Below are 12656 nucleotides of genomic sequence, written 5' to 3' on the forward strand. Positions count from 1 at the left end.
AAAAAAGTATGTGCTGGTGAAACCATTTTATTACCAGATCTTCAGAGTAAGTATTCATGGGGGCACTATTCTGTCTGGTTTGTGGAGACATGTATTGTCTGGTAATTGAGTGATGAGGTAGACAAAGTCAAGTGATGTAATTTCTGCCATTGTGATCTACAGATGTTTCTCTCTTTCATATGACCTGTTTGCTGCTGCGTTACCGCAGTGACACCACAGTGACACCACAGCGGTAAAAGGGGGGGCTGCACTTGATAACTGTAGATGCTAGGTGGCAGCAGAGTGCTCGAAGCCTGATGATGACAGTAAAATCCTGATGACAGGATTGTACTTTATACCCTGACCACAATGTGCTCAGCAGTGGCAGAGTGGCAGCGTCCATATTTCGGCTGATTGACTCCACAGGAAGCAGATGTATGTAGTCTATTGCTATGTTAATATGACTGCTTCGGAAGATGTTTAACTTTAACGCCGCTTCTGTGAACTAAGTTAGATAAACTAAAGCTGTGTAACGTTAAATTACTGTTTGTACTTGCATAAGCCTATTACTGAAACGTACAGTCTGAGGTATATGTTTACGCCCAGCTCGAAGGCAGTGTGGAGATCGCTGTTAATTGGCCGTGACAGAGTGCGGTACACCCGGATTAACTTGTGATATAACTTTAACCAGTGGTGCAGGTATACAAGCATAACTACTTATTTTTCAGTCTGCATTGTGTGTACACACTTCTAAATCCCCTCTGATGCACATCTTCTTTACATTGTTTGAGGAACCTATAGGTAACTGCATGCTTGTGGACGCAACCGTCACTAATGCTAATGTAGCTCCTTAGGAAAATTAAGTTGTTAGTTTTCTAATTTTAACAATCTAACCCATGACAACACATCAGTAAAGGTTGTAAGGACTATGGCTGTTGGTAGCTGTTGTTGATTTTGTTCAAATATGCCAAATTGCAATTTTATGGGTTATTGTTCTTCAGACGGTGGGGCTAAACTAGCTAATATGTGCTAACGGCAGTGGCCACTTGTTGCCACAGCAATGGTAAACATCATGTAACATTATGGGCTGATGGAATGTGAATACTGTAGAGTGCAGAATCAGGCTACATTGTAAATGCACAGTATGCATGATTTTAGTAGTTAGTAAACCTATAGAAAAGAATACCTTTTGATATATTAGAATGAATAATTATTTGGGATAATTTGGAATACTGTGATTTTGATACAATACTGTGATTGTTGCTATATGTTATTGTTAATTTCTTTATTTTTTATTTCTGTCATTATTATAGTAACTAACTGATGAAAAAAACTACGAAGAGGTCATTTGAATGTGTATAAGCAGGCCCTGCATGTTTTGTAAACGCAATTTTAAGATTGTCAGTATCCATGTTATCCATCAATATTCAATTTCCTAAGCTGCTATCCCAGTTGCGCAGTGCATTCTTGATGCTGCCGTTTACATTGTTATTGTTATAGCCTAGTTATTGATCTTGGTGTGAACAGCCCTGTACAGTCGCTTGTCCGCAGTCTGCAGTGCCGGAGGTTTGATCCCTGGCTCCTCTAAACGTTCTTCTTTATTCAGTGTTGTTAGATTAGTCAGCAGTACACACAGTTATTATTGCTGTTTTTGTCTGTATTTTCACGTCTCGACTCTATCTGCTATTCAAGCTCATCACAGAGGAATGGTTTAAAACAAAAACAAAACAGATAACAAAACACCAAATTTGTAGTGTTACAAAGGCTCTTGCTCTCAGTGTGACAATGCACCTTGTGGGGGCTGGAAGACCTGTTGGATGATGGTCTGTTAAGTGAACAAATAGTTTCGCTGTAATGCTAATGAAGTGTCGTACTGTAAGAAAATATAAAGATATTTGTGAACACACCATTTAACTAGTAACTGCAATATCCCCAGACTCCCTTAAAAAAAAAAAAAAAACCCTGCAATTTTGTGAGTTTGTTGAGTCAGGAGAAACTTCTCCATGTGAAACGACAAATTATAACCCCAAGAACACCAATTATTTTGGCTTGTACATTCGGCAAATGTTTTACTTCCATTTATTTCTTCCTTTGTATAAAAACAAAACTGTTTGTCCCAGTGTGTTGGCTATTCTTTGTCTCAATAAATAATTGTATGCCTTGTTAACAGCACATAAAGGTCAGCTGAACAGATCAGAGTGAAAATAAAAACATCTCTGTATGTTTTTTGTTTCCATCGCACTTATCGCATACAGTAGGCTACATGCAGACTGTGCACAATTACCTTTAAAAAAAGAGCCTGAGTTAGAGCAGGGAAAAGTGTCAATAAGTTAACACACAGTTTTATTCAATGTTATCCATTGATTCATTATGTACTACTAACTTTAGATAGTCCTGAGTAACAAACTAATATCCAACCAGGATTTTGATTCTATCACACAGTGAATTGCTTATTAATACGCTTCGACACATGCTTTGATACCGACTGAGTCAATGAGGAAATAAAACAGAGTGTCTGGTTCCACTAGGAGGAGAGAGAAACTCAGGGCCTAATGTGTTCACTGTAGTCTAGACTGCTCACATGTGCCACCTGGTGGTTGTTTGTGCACTCTGCAGCTAATGGAGAGTCCCCCTCTTTTTCTGTTGTGTCACAGCACCTTTAACGCCATGGCAATGGCGTCCTCTGAAAGGAGAAACATCTGTATGCAGAATGCATTATGAACTGAGATAACAAGGTCTGCGTATGACATGAGTGGGACATCTGTAACCAATCCAAACACTGATCCTTGAAATTAGTGATGGGAATATTTACTTGCCTGTTTAACACCATGTTTTCCCTCTTCCATGAGTGGGTTAAATGTGCCAAAAACTCAAGAAAATGTTCCCGGCAGAAGAAAAACATCCTTCTATTTGACTTCTTTGTTACAATGAGATATGAATGAGTTTGACAAGCCAGCAGATTATGGTCCACCTGCAGATTATGGTCCACTGTTGATAAATACACAAAGTAAATGCAGACATGGCGAGCCTGGCTAGTGTATCAAGCATAGTTTGACAGTGGCGCAAGTAGGGAAGTAAAAGAAAGCAAAAATTTGGAATAAATGTAAAATGTACCCCCCAAAAAAGTGTTTATTATCTTTATATATATATATGAGCCCAGCACAGGTGTATTTACGTGTGTTACACGGGTTTGATAAGAACTAGTGCTGTGCAATGAGCGTTGATGTGAAGTCTCCAGCTATTTACGGGTCATTACAGCCCTCCTCAGCCTTGAAGCTTAGGGACAGGCAACAGAAGAGACAAGAGCCATGTCATGCTGACAGATAATGTTCATACTTATCTGTCTCTGTTGATCTATTTCTTATTCTCTCTCTTTCTCTGTGTGCTCCTTCTCCGCCATTTTATTCCATATCTTACCAAAGTATAACAAGATTAGACTCTGTCCCTTCCTGTAGTGTTCTTTATCCAGTCCAGTTTATTATCAATGTGGACCCCCAGGTATTTATAATCCTCCACAATGTCCACACTGACCCCCTGGATGGAAACAGGGGTCAACGGCACCTTGGTCCTCCTCAGGTCCACAACCAGTTCCTTGGTCTTTGTCACATTGAGCTGTAGATGGTTCCACTCACACCATGTGACAAAGTTGTCCACAGTAGTCCTGTACTCATCCTCAGCACCCTCACTGATACATCAAACTATTGCTGAGTCATCTGAGAACTTCTGGAGATGACAGGTCTCTGTGCAGTAGTTGAAGTCCGTGGTGTAGAGGGTAAAGAGGAAGGGAGAGAGGACAGTCCCCTGTGGGGCCACGGTGTTGCTGACCACTCTGTTTGACACACAGTGTTGCAAATGGAGTGTGTGTGTGTATGTTTGTTCATTAAACAGTATTCAATACACCACCCATGAGCCCTTCTAAACCATAGATGGACTCATGAAGGACAGATGAAACAAAAGATAGCCTGAAATATTTTTCAATTTACTTTTTATTTTAAGTTGATTTAAAGGTCCCATATTATGAAAAACTCAATTTTTCTGGGATTTGGGTTATTGTGTTATGTTGGGTCTATGGTGCTGCCACACACATAAAAACTTTGAAAAAAGACCATCCATGCTTTTTTTGAGTGAGATACAGATTTCTGACGGCGTCTTGCCTGCAGTTTCCAGATGAGTGAGTCAAATTCGGCATCGGTCACCAACGTCATTGACCGATCATTTGAATATTCCCACCCACAGTGTCCACCGACCAGGTAAGGCATTACCGTCTTGGAGATCTGCCATTACGCTATCGAAAGCACCATGTCAAAGCGCAACGAGAAGTGTTCTGTTGTTGGTTGTAAAAATCAACATAAGTGCCTATATTCTGTCCCAGCTACAGAAGAACAGAAGAGACAGTGGTTGCGTTTAATTTTTAACGACAACGTGCCGGCTACGGTTCCTGTAAGTCTGTTTGTGTGTGCTAACCACTTCACACCGGACTGCCTCAGTAACGTGGGTCAGTACAGAGCTGGCTTTGCCTCGACACTGACCCTCGTAAAAGGATCAGTCCCAACCATATGGGACCCAGCAACTGCACCCGAGCCACAGGTAAGTGTCGCCACGTTTTGATAGTATTTACAGTTGCCTACGAGTATGGTGAAGTCAGCTTGAAATTGGCTAACTAGTTAGCTCTGCTTCGGTCCGCTATGCAATGGCGTTTGAAGCAAGTTTAATGTTAATAATATTACGAGGGAGCTTGGTTGTCACAGTAACAAGTCTGGAAACGTGCAGACTGGAGACACAGACTATGCGAACACTGTCCAAGAGTTTGGAGACTGTGTTGGAGACAAACACAGCTTAAGCTAACTGTTTTTAGATGTTACCTGTTGCAGGTCAGTGGGGGATGGGAGCCGGGTGGTTGTGTTGGGGAGTCCTGCTGCAGCCGCAGAGTCTGTATTTTTCTGAGCCTCTCCTTCTGGGTCAAACTGGTGTGGTTGAACGACAGCATCTCGGTGAGCCATAGCGATACATCCACCGTAAACATTAGCACATGCTACCGCTAGCGTAAGCAGCATCCTCTCCCTGAGAGGGGCCTGTAGCAGGCAAGGCAGGCGCTGACAGACGGAGCTCATTAGCATTAAAGGTGCAGGCACAGAAACAGCCTGCTCTCAGTAGAGCTCACTTGAGCCACTTTTAGACAGCTGAAATTCAGGACCACGGATGGGTTTGGGGCAATACACTTCGAATACAGTGTTGTTGGACCTCTGACAGCTGTGTGAAATTGATGAAAAACAGTATAATATGGGACCTTTAAGATGTGATTATTTTCAGTTGTGTAATAAACTGATCATCTTTTTAGATAGCATTTATTTTAATTTTTTATCTGGACAATAATGTCTAAAAATATCTTCCATACGGAGGATGCTCTGTGCACTCTGAAACTTGAACAGTGAATTTGTGAACAACCGTTTCTGACTGAATGCATGAATGGTATTATGGCCCCAGATGTATTTGGTTACATATGTGCGTATTGTGTGTATGATTGTGTGTATCTTGCTGTTAACTGTGGTCCTCGGAGAGTGGGAGCTCTCTTTTCCCTCTGATGATTTCAGGTGCTGGCTTCTGTAGGGATTGGCTGGGTGGCCCTGACAGCATCACCGGATCACAGCATCAGTGGATTGGCCAATCTCGTGGGTTTGGCTCCTTGTTAACTTCCGCAATAACTCTCTACATCTTCTGCGGACGTTATTGCCGACAGCGGTGCCCTGACTCTCCTCGTCTCCAACCATTTTTGACTTTTGCTCGTTTGTCTTTTTGTAATATAAAGTGAGCCTGATGTTCTGTGTGTGGTTTGTTAGAGTAGCCTTGTCGTGCCTGTGGCTTCACCGACCTTGAGTCGCTAACCCACTGTAAATATTGTTAATAGTCACTTGTATCTGTGCATGAAGTGTACAGGTGAACTGCCTTTTCCTTTAACACTGGGGAGTAGTTCAGGTTTTGTTTATTGTTTTGGCTTTCGGTTCACCCTGAAGCTAAGATTTGTTTCTAAATAATCCCACTCACTGTATATTGTAAATAAATGATCACTTGTTTTTGCACCAAATTCCACTCTCTCCCCAATTTACGGTTGTGGTCAAAAGGTAACATACACTTTTCAAGAACTTGTATATCATGGCAGTTTTCAGTTCCAGTGATTCTACAGCTCTTAGTTTTCTGTGATGGAATGAGTGGAACACAAACTACTTTGTCACAACAACATTCATGAAGTTCGGTTAATCAATGAACTTATTAATTTATTATAGGTCTTCTGAAAATGTGACCAAATCTGCTGGCTGCAAAATACACATACATTAATTAGTAATTAGTATTTGGTTAAATGTCTCTTGGCCATTTTCACCTCACCCCAGTTAGGTGCTTTTGATAGCCATCCACAAGCTTCTGGTAGTTTTCACCACTCCTCTTGACAGAATCGGTAAGGTTCAACTAAAGTTGGCTTCCTGACACAGATTTGTTTCTTCAGCACAGTCCACATGTTCTCAATGGGGTTCAAGTCAGGACTTTGGGAAGACCATTCCAAAACCTCAGTTCTAACCTGATTCAGCCATTCCTTTACCACTTCTGATGTATGTTTGGGATCATTGTCCTGTTGGAACACCCATCTGCACCCAAGACCCAATCTTCTGCTGATGATTTTGGAGCTAATCCTCCTTCTTCATTATTCCATTTACTTTCTTTAGAGCAGCTGATCTACTGGCAGCAAAACAGCCTCACAGCATAATACTACCAGCACCATGCTTGACTGTGGGTATGGTGTTGTTGGGGTTAAAGGCCTCACCTTCTCTCCTCCAAACATATTGCTGCTCATTGTGTTCCAACAACTCACTTTTTGTTTCATCTGACCACAGAGTTTCCCTCCAGAAGGTTTTTTCTTTGTCCATGTGATCAGCAGCAAACTTCAGTCCAGCTTTAAGGTGCCGCTTCTGGAGCAAAGGCTTCTTTCTTGCACAGCAGCCTCTCAGCTCATGTTGATGTAAAACACACTTGACTGTGGACACCAACACCTGTCTTCCAGCAGCTTCTAGTTCATTGCAGACTTGCTTTTTAGTGGTTTTTGGTTGACTCTTGATCATCCCGACCAATTTTCTCTCAACAGCAGGTGATGGTTTGTGATCGACAGTTGATCCAAGTGACTTTCCTGACTTGTTCAAATCAATAATGTGCTCATTCAGATCAATACTGAGCTCTTTAGACTTTCCCATTGTAGTGTTTGTGGCTGAGTCTAATGGGTGTATCAAACAAGCCCTATTAACATGGGCCCAGAAAAGTCACCAGCTGGTATCAATCAGAATCAGTGAGAAGAAGTTAAGAGGCCATGCTCCAAAGAACATTTTATTGACACAACTTTCTATAATCACCAAATTGATCGTTCACGTTGCTGTATGTATGTGTTTGAGCCAGCAGATTTGGTCACATTTTCAGAAGACTTATAATAAATTCATTATTGAACTAAACTTATGACTGTTTTTTGTAACAAAGTAGTTTGTGTTCCACTCATTCCATAGCTAAACATAGCTAAACAATCAGCGGACTAATGGTTACTACACTCATGTTTGTATAATTAACGATGTAATACACCAGATGTGGATGAGGAAACGAGGCATGAAGTCCGAGCTCAACGGTCTGTGCATTTCTCCGCCTGTACACAGGTGAAGCACTTTCGCTAGATCTTTGGAGAGATTTCCCAGATTCGATCGTTCTTAAGGACTTAAGAAGGCTCTTAAGAAGGGTTCGGCTAAGAAGGAGCGCTAAGATACGGGTGTTTCCCAGATGCGTTCTTAACTGCCTTCTTAGGAGAACCTTAAGATCAAGCCAAAGAAGCTTCTTAAGAAGCTCTTAGTGGGAGCTGTCCACCCCGGTGCTGCTGTGCTGAATCAATCGATGCCAGGCAAATCGATCACCCACCTCTTTATCAGCGCATAAGTGTGTGTGTGTGTGTGTGTGTGTGTGTGTGTGTGTGTGTGTGTGTGTGTGTGTGTGCGCTGTCAGACCGGGCTGTCCAGGCAAAGAGATCCAACGGCCGTTGGATCTCCGCACGGGGCAGCCGGTACTTTGCCTGGACAGCCCGGTCTGACAGCACGTCCAGTGGGGAGAAGTGCTGACGCACGTATGCATTTATGTAAACCGTCTGGCTTCGCGCACGGCGACGCTGTTGGTTCGCAGGGAGAATGTGCTGTATTGCAGCCATGGTTTCTCACACGCGCGGACTTTGGCAACGCAGAGTAGCAGGGGAAGCCTCTCTGGATGAGGTTCAGCTGAGTTTAATACATCTGTTCCCTTGATATCTGTGAAATGCCACAGGGTTGGTTTTTTTTTTATGTGTAGTACTATAAACTCATATATGCAGATGTTGCGGAAAACTTAAACGTGTAATTCAATAAAAAGTTTTTTTTCATCTACCATTTTCTTATTTTTTTTTTTTGCACCAGTGGTCCGCAGCTATGAGCGCATTTCAACACTGAGCATTGTTTTATTATTTCGCAAAGTGGAGGATATAAATTTCCCTGACGCGCTTGATCACTGAGCATTCGGTCGCTAAGAAGGCTGTTAAGAGTGGGTCAGCTCGATCTTACATTTCCTTCTTAGTGAAAGATCTTCTTAAGCTAAGAGCGACTCTGGGAAACACATCCTTCTTTCACAGCGTTCTTAAGAGCGCTCCTAAGAAGATCTTAGCACTTAAGAGCTTCTTAACGAATCTGGGAAACGCGGCCATTGTCCGCATCGGCTTTAGCAAAGCTTCAGGCTTTTGAGCGCACTGTCATCAGAGCAGGTCTGTGGCCCTCATTTATGAATCTTGCGTGAAAACAGGTGCAGATCTGAGGGCAGAATTGGTCTTACGACAGGACACGTGTGTGATTTATGAAACATTTGTATCTGACCAATCCCAGCGTACGAATGATCGGGTCTTGATAAATGCGGCGGCTGAATTCGATTGTCATCAACATCTTACGCCCTTAAATATTCTCAGTTCAGAGACCTCGCCCCTAGAGTTTACAACATGGAGGTGCGTAAGACGTCCAAGAAGAGTAACTTCTCTGATCTTGAAATCGAGACAATTACATCCCTAGTACAATTAAATAAAGCAGTTTCATTTGGCAGCCTGAAAAGTGTCAAAGAAAGTCGGAAGAATGCCATATGGAGGGAAATCACTGCTGCGGTCAACAGCGTTGCCGTCGTCAGTCGAACTCCAGCTGAGGTTTGTATATTTAAGTCATACATCCACGATATGTGTATGGCAATTTATATTCAGGTCAAGAAAAAATGGTCGGACCTCAAACTCGCCACCAAAAAGCGTGTTGCGGCCCTCAGGCGCAGTACCACGCTGACTGGAGGAGGCCAGCTGGACCCCAGCCTTGCATTGACCCAGACAGAGGAGCGGGTGGCCACACTGATTGGGTCTTCTTCAATTTTGGGCATAAGTGGCGGAGGAGAACACAGACGTACCACCTGCGTCTGAGCCGGATAATGGTAAACATTTAATAGCCTACTAATATTTTTTGTACAGGGTTCGGGTGCTGGAAATCCCTGAATGCTTGAAGCATTTTGGCTGTTTAGCCTACATTTAAATTAACCACAGCCGTATGGTGCTGGAAAAACTTGCAAATGCACCATGAAAAGTGTTTGTATTTGACTTGGGAAAAGGTGTAGGAACTATGTTTGTAGTTTAAATAATTACACAGTTGCAGTCAGAGTTCATTTCTTTATTTAAATGATGTTTCAGATCATTCGGAGCCAGGCACGAGTGGTGTTGTTCAGGCCTCGGCTGAAGAAACCGGTCTGGAGCCAGTCCCACAGAGGCAGTCAACTGCGCACCACCACGCACAAGGCACACCACCACGACCCTGGATCCTGTCAGCAGAGGTCCTGGAAAAACAGACAGAAATGTGTCGGTCAATGGCGGAGATAAATCGCTCACCGATGGCAATAAACGACACTTTGAAAGAGATAAACGAAAACCTGAAACGTGCATCACATGAATAAAATGTTTGACCAAACGTTGTGCATTGTCTGTTTCCCTGTATTGAATAGTTGCCAAACATAAGTATTTAACACTTAACATTTAGAAGCGACGAATGAGGTCCTGTCTCCTTCGTATAGCCTCCAGTTGGGGCTCTGCTGGCCACGGCTCTCTGGGCATGGGTTCATCTGGCTGCACCGGGACATCAAATGGAACCCCGTTATCCTGCGCAATATTGTGCAGAACCCCACAGGCTAGAATGATGTCGCAAACCTTCTCTGGCGTGTACAACAGGGTTCCCCCCCCGCGGATCCTAGACAGAGCCATCTGCCCTTAAGCAACCCGATGCAGCGCCCGTGTGCATATTTGTGCATGGTTAAATCTGCGCTCCTGCTCTGTTGTAGGGTTTGCCAGTGGAGTAATCAGGTATTCTTTAAAGGGGATAACCTTTGTCACCTAGCACATGAAACACAAAATGTCAGTAATTTGATTACTTTTAGAATATTAATTTAACGCAGTAGTTGGGGTACTCACCGAGGAGATGACTCCGGCCCTGCAGTGCGCCCTGCTGTAGCCATGTCCCTACACTGCTGTTTTGCCAAATGAAGGAGTCATGCGTCCCCCCGGGCCACCACGTTTAGGAGAGAGCCTGGCATCACAAATGACCTGAACATTTATGGAGTGATAGTTTTTACAATTGATGAATGCGTAATCATTCAAATCGGGTACAATCAATCGCACCAATCACATTAGGAAACCCAGCAATCTCATAAAATTCTCTCTTGATCACAGTTTGCTGAGCATCACTGTAAGGAAACTGAATGCATTGACGAGAAAGGGACTTGATAGCCGCCAACACTGCTGCATCGTTCTGCTAATGGTTGGCTGTGACATACCGGACCTATCCCCGATCTCCCGCTGAAAGGTCCCGGTGGCCAAGAACCCCAATGTGGCGAGCACCTGCACTGGCACAGGTATGGCATTCGAGCGTCGGGTTTCTCTCCTTAACCGAGGCTCCAAATTGTGGCATAATTCCAAAAGGAGATGCCTTGGGAGACGAAAGCGACTTAATAGCCACTCATCACTCTCCATAAAAAGATCCCTGTGGTCCCAAAAAAACCCTCTCATGTCTTACCGGCGCATATAGGTCTTCTAACAGAGCCAGATCTGCCAATTATGTCAGCTGCTTCAAAATGAAAGAGAAATTAATATTACACCAATAAACTGTTGACCCCATTAATTGCAAACTATTTGAAACTAGTAGGCTACCTTTGATGTCAGGGATATATGATCTAATGACAATTCTCGGACTCCGCCAGATTTACTATGCTGCACTGCAAATCAACACTGACTTGAAAACTTGCGTACACAAGTTGAGACTTGACGTGAGATTTGATCGTGGCCTCCGCTCACGTCCAAATTGATAAATGCCAAGCTTTGCGTGGAAATGACCGTACGCCCAGTTTTCTGTTGTACGTTCGTTCGATAAATGAGGCCCTGTATGTGCAGGCTGAGAGCTGCCTTGCCCCTCCCGCTGGCACTGATGACAGCCTCATGAGGAGGAAAGATCTCTCTTCTGGAGTAAAAGTAGCAAAAATACTGCAGCATCCATTAAAAGCATTACATAGATTTTTCTACGTTTAGAAATCTTAGCGGGACGCCACCCCCCCTTGCTGGTCTCAACTTCTCTTGTGAATATCTGGTGTAAACTCGCAAATGCCCCCCAAGAACTCATGCCCCTCTTTCAGAAGTATTCCATCCAGCACTCCCAGACATTCTCCGCTCCAAAACACTTACTATAGCATATTCATTTATAATGGTGAACAGTTTTACTTTAACTTCTTGAGTAGTTCCATAGGTGTCTGTTTATCAGGAGTTAGTTGACACCCTGCAGCCAATCAGAATCGAGGATTCACTCAGACCATGGTATAAACAACAATTATTCACTGGTGTCAAGGGGTTAAGGTTAAACAAAATGGAGGACCCAAGTGCAGACACACAGGAGGACGGATAAGGGGAAACAAAAGTGAGCTTTAATTATCAAAGCTGAATATCAAAACCCAAGAAATAAAGACAAACCCAAAACGAGACAGGAGGACAAAAACAAAGTTGCAACAAAGCTAAAACAAAGTTCAACCAAAAGCAAAGTACAAATCACATGAAAAAACAAGGAACCAAAATCCAAACATACCAGATGGGCAGACACAGGAGGAACGACAGAGGAACACAGAACAACAGGAGAAACCAGGGAACATCACAGGGGAACGACCGACCGAACTGACAAACACATGAGGGAGAACAAAGACTATACACACAGACACTAACGAGGGGATCAGGAACAGGTGAAGTGAGGAGGGAAGAGGAACAGGTGAGGAAACGAGTGGAAAAGTACTGGGAGGGAAAACACAGGAGGAACTGAAAAGCAAGAAGAGACACACAAGGGTAAAACTTCAAAGTAAAACAGGAAACAGAAACAAACACACAGAACCATGACAACTGGACTGAAGTAGCCACTGAACATTTGCTGCTCATTCAAGAGGCTTTTTCAATCCTTCAACTTCAGTCCACTAGATAGCAACTTTCACACCAAAAGGTTCCACTAACTATGTAACCACAGGAACCAACATCAGGAGCTAAATCAAAGTCCCTTTTGTGCATTCTTTGTTTGTGTTTCCACCACATC

General features: G+C 43.2%; 1 long non-coding RNA gene across 2 annotated transcripts; it reads right to left on the reverse strand.

The window, feature by feature from the left end:
- Window positions 1-9701: 9701 nt before the first annotated feature.
- Window positions 9702-12333, reverse strand: LOC311250354. Of its 2 annotated transcripts, none has more exons than XR_014621269.1 (4): window positions 12165-12333; window positions 10508-10639; window positions 10074-10198; window positions 9702-9879 (listed from the first exon to the last, which is right to left on the reverse strand). It is a non-coding gene; the product is annotated as an uncharacterized lncRNA (long non-coding RNA). The 2 variants fall into 2 exon arrangements; XR_014621270.1 differs by having other exon boundaries at window positions 10074-10429.
- Window positions 12334-12656: the final 323 nt, after the last annotated feature.

The sequence above is a fragment of the Pagrus pagrus genome (genome assembly GCF_965226575.1).
Source record: "Pagrus pagrus genome assembly, chromosome: 21".
Classification (NCBI taxonomy): domain Eukaryota; kingdom Metazoa; phylum Chordata; class Actinopteri; order Spariformes; family Sparidae; genus Pagrus; species Pagrus pagrus.